The 12,389-nt window shown below is 42.7% G+C and overlaps 1 protein-coding gene across 1 annotated transcript in view; it reads left to right on the top strand.

Moving 5' to 3' along the window:
* Positions 1–12,389, top strand: part of EFHB (EF-hand domain family member B) — a 32,823-nt gene that overhangs the window by 166 nt on the left and 20,268 nt on the right. The gene's annotated exons all lie outside the window — the stretch shown is intronic.

The raw sequence follows: 12,389 nt of genomic DNA, 5'->3' as shown, positions 1-12,389 counted from the left end.
CATATTTCTGAGAGTTGCACATTATATGTCAGCGAGCCACATGTGGCTCTAGAGCCAGTGTGGCTATCCCTGAGGCACCCTTGAGGCTGAGGCATTGGTTTTGCCTCAGCCAAGGCAAGAAGGTCAAAATTGGGAGGGAGGGGCACAAAGTGAATGCTCCCTCTCCCATTGCAATTAATGTGGAGTCCTTTTGCAAGGTTTAAAGACATGTATCACATAGCAACCAGTGTTGGTGTTTGACTTTGGACTGCCAGTTCTCCTGCTCCAAAGGAAAAAGGGGGGGCTACTCATGAGAAATAGGGTGGGATGATGAGTGGACATAAAGAGATTGTTGTTTTGGAAGTGATTTATTTTCTGGAAAATAAAACATGCAGGTTGTTAAAAAAAAGATGTTCTTTAAATTAATTTAATTTAAATATGTATTGGTACATATACAATATTGTGTATATATACGTGGTTTATATACAAAGTTTAAAGATAAAAGGAGACTTAAGAGATGGCAGAGAAATTAAATGAGTTCTTTGCATCTGTCTTCACGGCAGAAGACCTCGGGCAGATACCGCTACCCGAACGGCCCCTCCTGACCGAGGGGTTAAGTCAGATAGAGGTTAAAAGAGATGTTTCAGACCTCATTGATAAATTAAAGATCAATAAGTCACCGGGCCCTGATGGCATCCACCCAAGAGTTATTAAGGAATTGAAGAATGAAGTTGCAGAACTCTTGACTAAGGTATGCAACTTCTCCCTCAAGACGGCCACGGTGCCAGAAGATTGGAGGATAGTAAATGTCACGCCTATTTTTAAAAAGGGAAAGAGGGGGGACCCGGGAAACTATAGGCCAGTCAGCCTAACATCCATACCGGGTAAGATGGTGGAATGCCTCATCAAAGATAGGATCTCAAAACACATAGACGAACAGGCCTTGCTGAGGGAGAGTCAGCATGGCTTCTGTAAGGGTAAGTCTTGCCTCACAAACCTTATAGAATTCTTTGAAAAGGTCAACAGGCATGTGGATGTGGGAGAACCCGTGGACATTATCTATCTGGACTTTCAGAAGGCGTTCGACACGGTCCCTCACCAAAGGCTATTGAAAAACTCCACAGTCGGGGAATTAGAGGACAGGTCCTCTCGTGGATTGAGAACTGGTTGGAGGCCAGGAAGCAGAGAGTGGGTGTCAATGGGCAATGTTCACAATGGAGAGAGGTGAAAAGTGGTGTGCCCCAAGGATCTGTCCTGGGACCGGTGCTTTTCAACCTCTTCATAAATGACCTGGAGACAGGGTTGAGCAGTGAGGTGGCTACGTTTGCAGACGACACCAAACTTTTCCGAGTGGTGAAGACCAGAAGTGATTGTGAGGAGCTCCAGAAAGATCTCTCCAGACTGGCAGAATGGGCAGCAAAATGGCAGATGCGCTTCAATGTCAGTAACTGTAAAGTCATGCACATTGGGGCAAAAAATCAAAACTTTAGATATAGGCTGATGGGTTCTGAGCTGTCTGAGACAGATCAGGAGAGAGATCTTGGGGTGGTGGTGGACAGGTCAATGAAAGTGTCGACCCAATGTGCGGCGGCAGTGAAGAAGGCCAATTCTATGCTTGGGATCATTAGGAAGGGTATTGAGAACAAAACAGCTAATATTATAATGCCGTTGTACAAATCTATGGTAAGGTCACACCTGGAGTATTGTGTCCAGTTCTGGTCGCCGCATCTCAAAAAAGACATAGTGGAAATGGAAAAGGTGCAAAAGAGAGCGACTAAGATGATTACGGGGCTGGGGCACTTTCCTTATGAGGAAAGGCTACGGCATTTGGGCCTCTTCAGCCTAGAAAAGAGACGCCTGAGGGGGGACATGATTGAGACATACAAAATTATGCATGGGCAGGATAAAGTGGATAGAGAGACGCCCCTTTACACTCTCACATAATACCAGAACCAGGGGATATCCACTAAAATTGAGTGTTGGGCGGGTTAGGACAGACAAAAGAAAATATTTCTTTACTCAGCGTGTGGTTGGTCTGTGGAACCCCTTGCCGCAGGATGTGGTGCTGGCGTCTAGCCTAGACGCCTTTAAAAGGGAATTGGACAAGTTTCTGGAGGAAAAATCCATTACGGGGTACAAGCCATGATGTGTATGCGCAACCTCCTGATTTTAGGAATGGGTTATGTCAGAATGCCAGATGCAAGGGAGGGCACCAGGATGAGGTCTCTTGTTATCTGGTGTGCTCCCTGGGGCATTTGGTGGGCCGCTGTGAGATACAGGAAGCTGGACTAGATGGGCCTATGGCCTGATCCAGTGGGGCTGTTCTTATGTTCTTACATGTATCACATAGCAACCAGTGTTGGTGTTTGACTTTGGACTGCCAGTTCTCCTGCTCCAAAGGAAAAGGGGAGGGGGCTACTCATGAGAAATAGGGTGGGATGATGAGTGGACATAAAGAGATTGTTGTTTTGGAAGTGATTTATTTTCTGGAAAATAAAACATGCAGGTTGTTAAAAAAAAGATGTTCTTTAAATTAATTTAATTTAAATATGTATTGGTACATATACAATACTGTGTATATATACGTGAGCAAGTTACTTTGCAACGTGTGTAAGACCACAGTTCAATACAAAAAGAACTTGTTACCCAGTGCAGCAAAATAGCTTTAAAAAGAAAGAAGTCTACACACAAGAGAGAGGGAGAGAGAGAACCAATGAACAAATGAGCACATGTAGTTGAATAATAGCTACTAATAGTTTCTATTAATAGATACTAATAGTTCAAGAGAATAATAGATACCAATTGGTGAGTCAGCATTTGTCTCTTAGTATGGGCTAAAGTGCTTGGACATGAAATAGGGGAGCTGTAGTGCCATAACGTTGCCCACTTTTTTCCTGGCAGATGTTCTTGTATATGAAATTCAGTAGCGGTATGGATTTCCTTGTCATTACAAAGTGATGAGGAAAGGTGCACCTGATGAATGTGTGCAGGCAAAGCTATAGGATCTCTGACAGGAAAAGGTGGTGTTCCTGAATAATGGTGACTAAAAGAACAGTTAGAGCCCCTGCTGGTACACACAATAGCTCCCAGAATCCATTGAAATATGAGGCCTATCTGAGTAGAATGCTTTACTCCACTGAGGTGGAAATGATGTAGCTGCTTGTCAGTTTCCAGGTCATACTGGGGCACCTGCTACTACACCTGCTAACCATATTGCAAAACCCTATTCTTCCCTCCTTGCCACATTTTCAGTTGAATGTAGGATCACCTAAGTTGTCCAACCACTTTTAGAAGGAGCATACAGCCCAATTTGCATGAGTAATGCTGTCACGAGCCATGTCTCCTGGGTATGAAGCAGGAATGCAAGTTAACTGTAGAACAAGTAATGTGTTACCATCCTATTTCAATGAGGCCTCTTTCTTAAGGTGATGATAGACTCAGAAGACATAGTAATGTGTCTCTTTTTGTATGCCACAGAAAAACTCCAAGTACATGCCAGAGTGATTGACTATATAGGTGGATCATAGCTACAAACAACTGTTCCCTTACCCAGAGGAGACCTTCAGGACCTGAAACTTCCCTGCCGGATACAGCACGTGCCCTATTCACACAGCTGCATTGCTGTATGGGGAGTTAACATAGGATTTTTCTCTTTGTCAGAAATAAATATCCTTTGAAATAATAAGGAATGCTTTAGATTTCTCTCAGAAAAAAAGAAGGGGAGTTATTCAGTTCAATAGACTTTATAGATTAAACTATTTTTGGCTGCAATCCTATGCACCCTTATCTGGGAGTAAATCCCATTGTTTACAGTGTACTATGCATGTTCACTTATGTGTAAGTGCCACTGTGTTCACTGGAGCTTACTCCCAAGTAAGTGAGCATTGGATTGTAACCAAGAAGTCAAATCCTATCCAATTTTCCAGTACCAGTGCAGCTGTGCCAATGGGGCATGCACTGCATCATGTGGTGGGGAGGCAGTCACAAAGGCCTCCTCAAAGTATGGGAGCATTTGTTCCCTTACCTCAGGGCTGCATTGCAGCTGCACTGGTGCTGGAAAGTTGGATAGGACTGGGCCCTAAATCTTCCACTCAGTTTTTATAATCTTGATGTTGATTGAAAATACTCTAGCTCTAAAATCATCTGTTTATGGCATAAATATCCAGATTGCATTTCACAAAATATACCGTAAGCATTTCAAGCAACAACAAGTAAATACATGTCCTTGGTTTTTAGTTTTGAGCCCATGTGCTAGATACATTTGACAAACTTTCTGTGGGCACAATCCTAACTAGGTCTACTCAGAAGTAAGTCCTTTTGCTCAATGGGGCTTACTCTCAGGAAAGTATGGTTAGGATTGCAGCCTGTGTTGTTTAGTTTAAATCAAGATAGCAAAAGTTGAAAGTGGGCTTCAGGGGAGAGGAATAAACGGAAGAAATATGCAATCAAGAGGTTACACAATTAACTACTTCCTGTAAGCAATTAATAGTAAAAGAATCACAGGATGCCTTTATGATACAATACTTTGGAATCATGTTATATACATTTCTATGGTAATATTAATCACATTGATACCATGTGTGATGGGGAACACACACATGCAGATGAGTTAAACAGCCACATCAGGCAGAAGGCATCACCTGCTTTCCCTGTTAACCCATTCATACAGTTCTTTAAAATAACATTACAAGGAGATTCTAAAATCCCACCCACTTTAATCACATTAGGAAATTCCTTTTAATGGTAACGGGGAGGGAATCTTCCCCCCCCCAATATCTCCCCCCCCTTTCTTCTTCACTATGGACTCCTTTATTAACCACTTGCCACCACCATACACAAAAAAACCTTTCCCTAGTAACCTTGATCATCTAAGTGGTGACCTTTTCACACAATTGGATGCTAAACCATCAAAACAAACTATTTATTAAGATAATAAACAGGTTGCTTTATTTGTTCAGATTACATCATGCTTATAAGGTTACTTTAATACCAGTTCTCAAGAATGTGACTAATTGTGACTAATTCAGCTCCCTACATAACTGAGATAGCCTATAATGCCTTCCTATCACCACCCCAGTCACACACGGGAGGGATTCTCTGGAAAGCAGGCTGGCTCAACACTTCAGGCAGATTTAGGATTTTGGAAGGTTGTCCCTAAAAGATCCTCATATCAAAGAGGCACCGACCCGTGTTGCTGAATCAGCATCTAAAGACACCACCAAGTAGTCAAGTCCTGGCTCTTCACTCAGAAGCAATATTTGGGAAGTCTTACTTAATGTTTCCATGATTATCAGCCACAAGCATCCTCTCCTGTTTGTCTCTCTTAGCTTATATGACCATTCATAACTATCTCAAAGCTGACCATGATTGGTCCATAGTTTGGAGGGAATTTTGAATAACATGCGCTGACCAATCAATGCCACAGGTTTACAATGCCTTCTGGAACATAGTTCTGCCATCTTTGAGTATCTGAGGTAGGTTACTATGGCTGTAATCTAATGCACACCTACCTGGGAATAAGCCTCATTGAACATGGGACTGACTTCTGAGTAGGCAGGATTGGGCTGTGTGAGGTACAAATCTCTGCCTTCTCTCTCATTCAGAACAACCTGTCAGTAGTATGACCCCTACAATGTATGCAATTTCTCATAGATTCCACTGACTCAATCTTAACTTTTAATTTGGGATTGTGTATGCAGACAGAGTTACCTCTGAATCCTGTTTCTTCCTACCATGTTATAACAAAATACATCTATTAAAAGTAGAGTAAATATTCTAAGTCTCAGTTGAAGGTGACTTTATCCCACTTTGGTAATGAAGCAAATGTAGATATACTGTATTTATCTTAGTTTAAAGATAAAAAGAGGAGGAAGGAAAAGTTAACAAGGAAGTGCAAGAGATCATAATGACCTGAACAATGGGCTGGAAGCCAAGAAAGGCAATGTGAACCTGAAGGGAAAATCAGTGATCTCATTGCTCTCAAGCTAGCATGATGAATGACTTGTTTTCACCCCCCCTTTTGCCTATTTTTTTTGCTGGTATTTTTAAATACATTTGCAGCCCAATCCTATGCATGTCTACTCAGAAGTAAGTCACGTTATAGTCAATGGGGCTTACTCCCAGGTAAGTGTGGATAGGATTGCAGCCATAACTCCCCAGAAGCTGTTGGACAATTCAGCAGTCTGACTGACTGATGAGACATCTCCCTCCAGCGGTTTTTGTCCTTTATTGAAATGCCATTACCAGCCAGCCATATGCATTTGAGGATTTGAATCATTCTTTGTCTAGATTAGCTAAACCTCACAGATTAGGCAGCCAAGCCTATCTATCTAGATCAGGGGTGCCCAAACCCCGGCCTCAGGGGAGGCCTCAGGGGCTCCCAATCTGGCCTGCTGGGAGTTCCCAGTCTCCAATGAGCCTCTGGCCTTCTGGAGACTTGCTGGAGCCCATGCTGGCCCAACGCAACTGCTCTCAGTGTGAGGACGCCTGGTCGACCTCTCCCATGAATTGTGGGACAAGGGCTCCCTCCACTACTTGCTGCTTCACATCTGTGATGCAAGACAGGTCTTGCTTTGTGCAAGGCCTTTTATAGGCCTTGAGCTACTGCAAGACTGTCATGCATTCATATAAGTTCCATCTCTAATGAATTCATTTATATAAATTTATTCAAATTGTAAATGTAAATTAATTCTTTTTCCCCCCGACCCCTGACACAGTGTCAGAGAGATTATGTAACCCTCCTGCCAAAATGTTTGGACACCCCTGGTCTAGATGGAGTGGCCAGATGGGGTCCAGTCCTCCAAACAGGTAATTTGAAGATATCATCAAACCTACATTAAGTTCAAGCAGAAGGATGATTGTGTGTTTTACTTCCAGGTCTGCAATGAAATACGTTGGTTTGCAGACGATGCGCCCACTTTCTCTCCAGTTAGTTCAGGGACCAGGACTCTTTGGACAAAGTGAGTAGCTAGGAAAAGGATTATAATCCTAGTTAGGTGTGTCAGGGACTTATTTTGCTTTGTTTGCTCTTTTTTCCACTACAAGTGAGGTTGTAAACGTCATCAGTTTAGTGACACAGTGCATGGAGAGGGGGTGTTGTGCACTTTGCTCTTGAGAAGGATCCCAGCTCCATCTGCTTCATGTTATTCGTTACTGCCCCTAGTGTTTTCTTGGCATTCATCTAGAAAAGTTCAGGCATTTTCCATCAGCCTGCTTGTACTTTTCCTCCCCCCCCTCATTTTCTCATTCATTTTTTAAATTCCCTTTCCTTTGGATTTTTAATAAACCAGTTACATTTTGAATCTTTGCTTGCCCAGTCCATGTTCATGGGTAATTCAGTGGATTGTTGTGTCTGATCACCCTTGCAGGTGCTACTGTGGTTTTGATTTTCAGTAAGAACCCCTGAAGTTCAGTGTTTTCCTGGGAGAGGGTTTCTCCTAGATGGCCCCCCCCTTCCTAGTTTCTGTAGCCTGGTATGGAGGCAGCAAATAGGAATCAGATCTCCCCCCCCCCCCGATTCAGCTTCTGACCGAATAAAAACAGAAAGTGGAGAGCAGGAAGCGGTACATGAGCACTAACCCCTAGGCTCTATTCCCCTTAGTCAGCCTACTTTCTCCTTGTACCTTTCCTTACAGCATTAATGTGCATAACTTATAGAACTGGATGAACCTGAAGTCTCCGCAAGTAAAGAAACTTTGACTGAATCGGCATCACACTTACTGGATAGGATAACTCTGTTCACAGACCTTTAACATCATTCTTAAGAAATATGTGCTACAACTATTTAACATTTATGGTTTGAGTTATGGTTCTCAAGCCAGCTTTGAGCTGACCTAATGGTAATACTATGTAGCCCACATTTATCATTCTATCCATAAGAATATAATTGGAGACATTCTTAGAAACTTTACGGAAGTCTAGATAACTATATTTCACTAGTGCAGGATAGCCACAGTGTTCCCACATTCTACCAGACTAGTCACTCTGTCTAAAAAGGAGATGAAGTCTGCCATGACTGGTTCTTGACAAACCCATGCTGATCCCCAGAAATCACCCTGCTTTTTCCAAAATGCTTTCATTCTGCTTAATAATCTGTTCCAGGTATTGACGTCAAGGTGACCAGTTTGTAGTTTCCCATATCTTCCTTTTCCCTTTTGAAAAGACAGGGATGATATTGCTTATCTCCAATCTTCAGGCACCAGGAGAGGTTTTTAGGAGTTCTCAAAGATTACAAAGAGCGGCTCTGAGATCACACTTGCAAGTTCTTTCAGTATCCTGGGGTGTAGTTCTGATCCTGAGGACTTAAAATTCATTCAAAGTAGCTAGATAACTTAAGGTGAACTATGTACAGTAACTTACCATCTCTTTCCCTATTTTCAGCCATGATGTCCCTAGTTCCTCTTTATTAAATACTGTTAATAATAATTAATAATAATAGTGCTACAAGGTTAGGCCACGTTGTGGGAGAAAACAGATTTTAAATAGGAGTTATGCAGCGCTGTCTTTTCTCTGTCATCTATTACCATGTCTTCTCCATGGAACCGACCAACCACTTCCTCGACCTTCCTCTTTTTTCAGACACAGCAAAAAACAAACACCCACACTCTTCTTTTTGTTATTTTTGGCATCCAGTGCCAGCCACAGCTCCTTCTGTGCTTTAGCCTACCTGACATCATCCCTGTGGGTGTGGGGTGTACTTTACTGTTCCTTTGTTAGCAGTCTCTCCTTCCAGCTTTTGTACATGTTCTTCTCAACTTTTCAGAAAGGTCTCTGCGCATCTACTCTGGTTTCCTTAGATGTCTCCCAATTTTTCTTCTTGTGAGAACTGTTTGTGATTGTGCCTACAGTGTCTTGCTCTCTTCTCTCTTGGACTGTTTTTGACTGGCCATGTGATAAGTCTTCATTGTCCTCTGAGCCCATTAAAATCAGCTGCAGAAATCCAAGGCACACTTCTGCTACCCTTAGCTTTCTTTATCATCAACATCAAGAATTCCAAGATGACATAGTGTGCAATCCTATACACGTTCACCTGGGAGTTAATCCCACTGACTTCAATGGGGCTTACTTCTGAGACATACATAGGCTTGCCCCGATAGTCACTTTCACCCAAAATATCTGCCGTTTTTAAGGGGGCAGCAGCAGTCGGAGGTGGAAATAATGGTGAATCTTGGCCTGTTGCCTCCTTTTTTCTCCTCCTCTGTATCACATGAGGCATAAAAAAAACAGTTCTAGAATAAATGCCACGTGGAATAGAATAGAACTATTGGCAGGAGGTCTGGTCTAGAGGGTTGAGCCTCCATTTGCCTGAAGATAACATCTGAAGGTCGCCAGTTCGAGGCCACCGGCACCGTGCAACCTTGAAGCAGCTGACAAGCTGAGCCGAGTTATTCCATCTGCTCTGAGCGTGGGAGGATAGAGGCCAGAATGTGCGGCCAGATCAAGAACGAAACATCTGATTGTTGTGGTTTCTTGATAGAACCTTTCTAATTGTAAAAATCCCTACGGGGATTTAAATTGCCTGCCCATGTAAACCGCCTTGAATAAAGTCGGAGGAGAAATGCGGTATAGAAATACATGTATTATTATTATTATTATTATTATTATCATCATCATCATCATCTCTCTCCCTCTCTTTTCATGTGTTGTTGATGCCATGTTGTAAAACAAGTTCCCGTTGAAATAGTGTAGCAGCATCCTCAATGATTTTAAGCCATCCTGTGCGATCTTGACAAAGAAGTGTGGCAGTTGGCAAACCACATTTTATATATTTCAGATCCTCTAGGATGTTATTCAGCCATCTTTTCTTTGGTCTTCCACTTGGTCTTTTCCCAACACTTTTGGCATTACATGGCATTACATGCCTAAGGCAGGGGGTTGGACTAGATGACCCATTATGCGCCTTCTGACTCTATGAGTCTATGTTTGCTTGACTAGACAAGAGTTGATCACACACAGTATATGGCCAAATCAGCGCGCCTAGATTTTAAAACCTGCACTGAAGGTGGTTTCTCATCTGCTTGAATTCATACATCTTTATTTCTCCATTGTTGCCATCAGCTAACTTTCATTATTTTACATAGACAGCAGGTGGCAAAACTGTCTATTTTCTGTTAATCATGTTTCGTTAGAGTCCAGGTCTCACAGCCATATAGTAAATTTGATGCCTTTTAAATTCAAGCATTTTTCAGAAGCACCTTATAATTGATTTCTCCAATGTATTATCCATCCCATATTCAAAATGCTTCCAATCAGAGTCTCGCCTTCAATAATGCTTGGTTTATTTATATTTGTCATGTTTCTTTACTCTTGAACTTCACCACGACCAGGGTGCAGGAAATGAGGACATCTAGTGGGGAGAACTAGAATAAAATCTGATAGAGACATTTCAGTTTTAGTTTCTGTGTTCTCTGAGACTGCAGCCACCATTTAGGCCTAGCGTGTTTATTCCCCATCCCATACTGTACACACCTGAGTACACATCTTTTGATGCATTTCCTGTATGATTATATAGTAGTCACTTATCCCTATGGGAAAGAAAGATATCAGTATATCACTGGTGGAGACAAAGTATTGCCCCTCCCCACAGCACTTCTGTTATTCGTGGCCTTTTCTTATAAGAAAAGCCTGGCTGGATCAGGCCAAAATCCCATATAGTCCAGCCTCCTGTATCTCTCAGTGGCCCACCAGATGCCTCAGGGAGCATACAAGACAACAGGAGACTTGCATCCTGGTGCCACCCCCACACCTGGCTTTCTGTGGTAGCCTACTTCTAAAACCAGGCAATTGCACATACCCATCGTGGCTTGTAACCTGTGATGGAATTTTCCTCCAGAAATTTGTCCAATCCCCTTTTAAAGGCATCCAGGCCAGATGCCATCACTTCATCCTGTGGCACAGAGTTCCACAGATGTGGCAGGTGTTCCAAGACAAAAGAAAATATTTATTTACCCAGCATGCAATTTGTCTGTGGAACTCCTTACCACAGGATGTAGTGATGGCATCTGGTCTGGATGGCATCTGGCAAGTGGGGGCTGGGATACCCTGTCAGTCTGTGATCTGAGACGATTGCTTAGTTGGCTTTATGGATGCGCTGGCCCTGCATCTCCTGATTTTAAAACATATGACAAGAGACTTTATGAATGGTGCAATATTCCGTTCTCTTGTGTCTTTTATGTATGAAAATGAATAGCCCTGGGACCTCTCTTCTCCCAATAGGCTGATTTTTGAATAAAGTGAAGCTGAAGTTTTTTTCAAATATAAACAAAAATCTTGGCATTTAATCACATTCATGTATTGGTGCTTTATAAATGAGCCAGAGCTGGAGTCACAATGATAGCGTGCAAGAATTGTGAGGAAGTCTGGAATATTTCCAAATTGTGCTTTGTATATGCATTCCTGCAAATGCATATACTCTCGTATATGATCTGGACTGGAGATCTCTAGAGATTTCCATGTTGTTTACACTATTTTTCACAGTTTAGGTAGAGTAGTGAGAGTGCACAATTAAGGTCCATGTGAGCAGATCAGCTATCCTTGAGCATACTTTAACAACTCTTTTATAACTGCAATGAAGGTTATTACAGTTATTGCATTTTATAACTGCAGTGAGGGTTATAACTGCTGTGAGGGCAAAACTAAAGGTTGATCATTCTAAACTTGTTCAATGAACGTTTATGTGTTATTTAAATAGAATCAGAATTGCTTCATGGAACAGCATAATCAAATATAAACATGAATTGGAAGAATACTTCATCAAAATACATTTCCCCAGTCAGCTCAGACATCAGTGAACGATTACTACTATATTGGATGCTAAGATGCTTTATGTTCAATTTGGGGTAACGGGTTTTGTGCTAATGGAAAGAATCAGATTTGAAGATTTGAGGAAAAATCCAGGCATCAGACATGGATTTAACCTCTTACAGCATGATCTGATCACTTAGAAGTAAGCCCCAGTGTGCTCAATGAGGCTTACTCCCAGGTAAGTATGCATAGATAGGATTGCAACTATGCAGTGCAAACCTATCTTGCACTGGAACAGGCAGGCCAGGAGGTCTTCGCTGTATCCAGCACAAGATTGGGGCCAGAAGTGGCTCAGCTGGAGGCAAGGGGAAACTCTTCTCCTTACCCCGGGGTAAGCCACCACGACCCCAATAGGTCTCCTCGGACTTGTGCCATCTTAGGCGGCGGCACAAGTCTGAGGAGAATGGAGCAGTTTCAAGTCGTTCTGCGCTGTTTGGGGAACAGGGTTGGGATCCAGCATAACAGGTGTGTCCCAAACCCGCCTCCCACTCCCCTCCCGCCTACCCCAGGACACCTCCTTCCCGCCTCCTCCCCACACTCCCCAGACCCCAGCGTCAGCTGATGCAACCCTCTCTCCCCAAGTTGGTGCGGAGGCTGAATGCAGACTC

This window comes from Tiliqua scincoides, chromosome 5, assembly GCF_035046505.1.
Source record: "Tiliqua scincoides isolate rTilSci1 chromosome 5, rTilSci1.hap2, whole genome shotgun sequence".
Classification (NCBI taxonomy): Eukaryota; Metazoa; Chordata; class Lepidosauria; order Squamata; family Scincidae; genus Tiliqua; species Tiliqua scincoides.
Note: the sequence above shows the minus strand (reverse complement) of the source record. Positions and strands in the feature narration are given on the sequence as shown.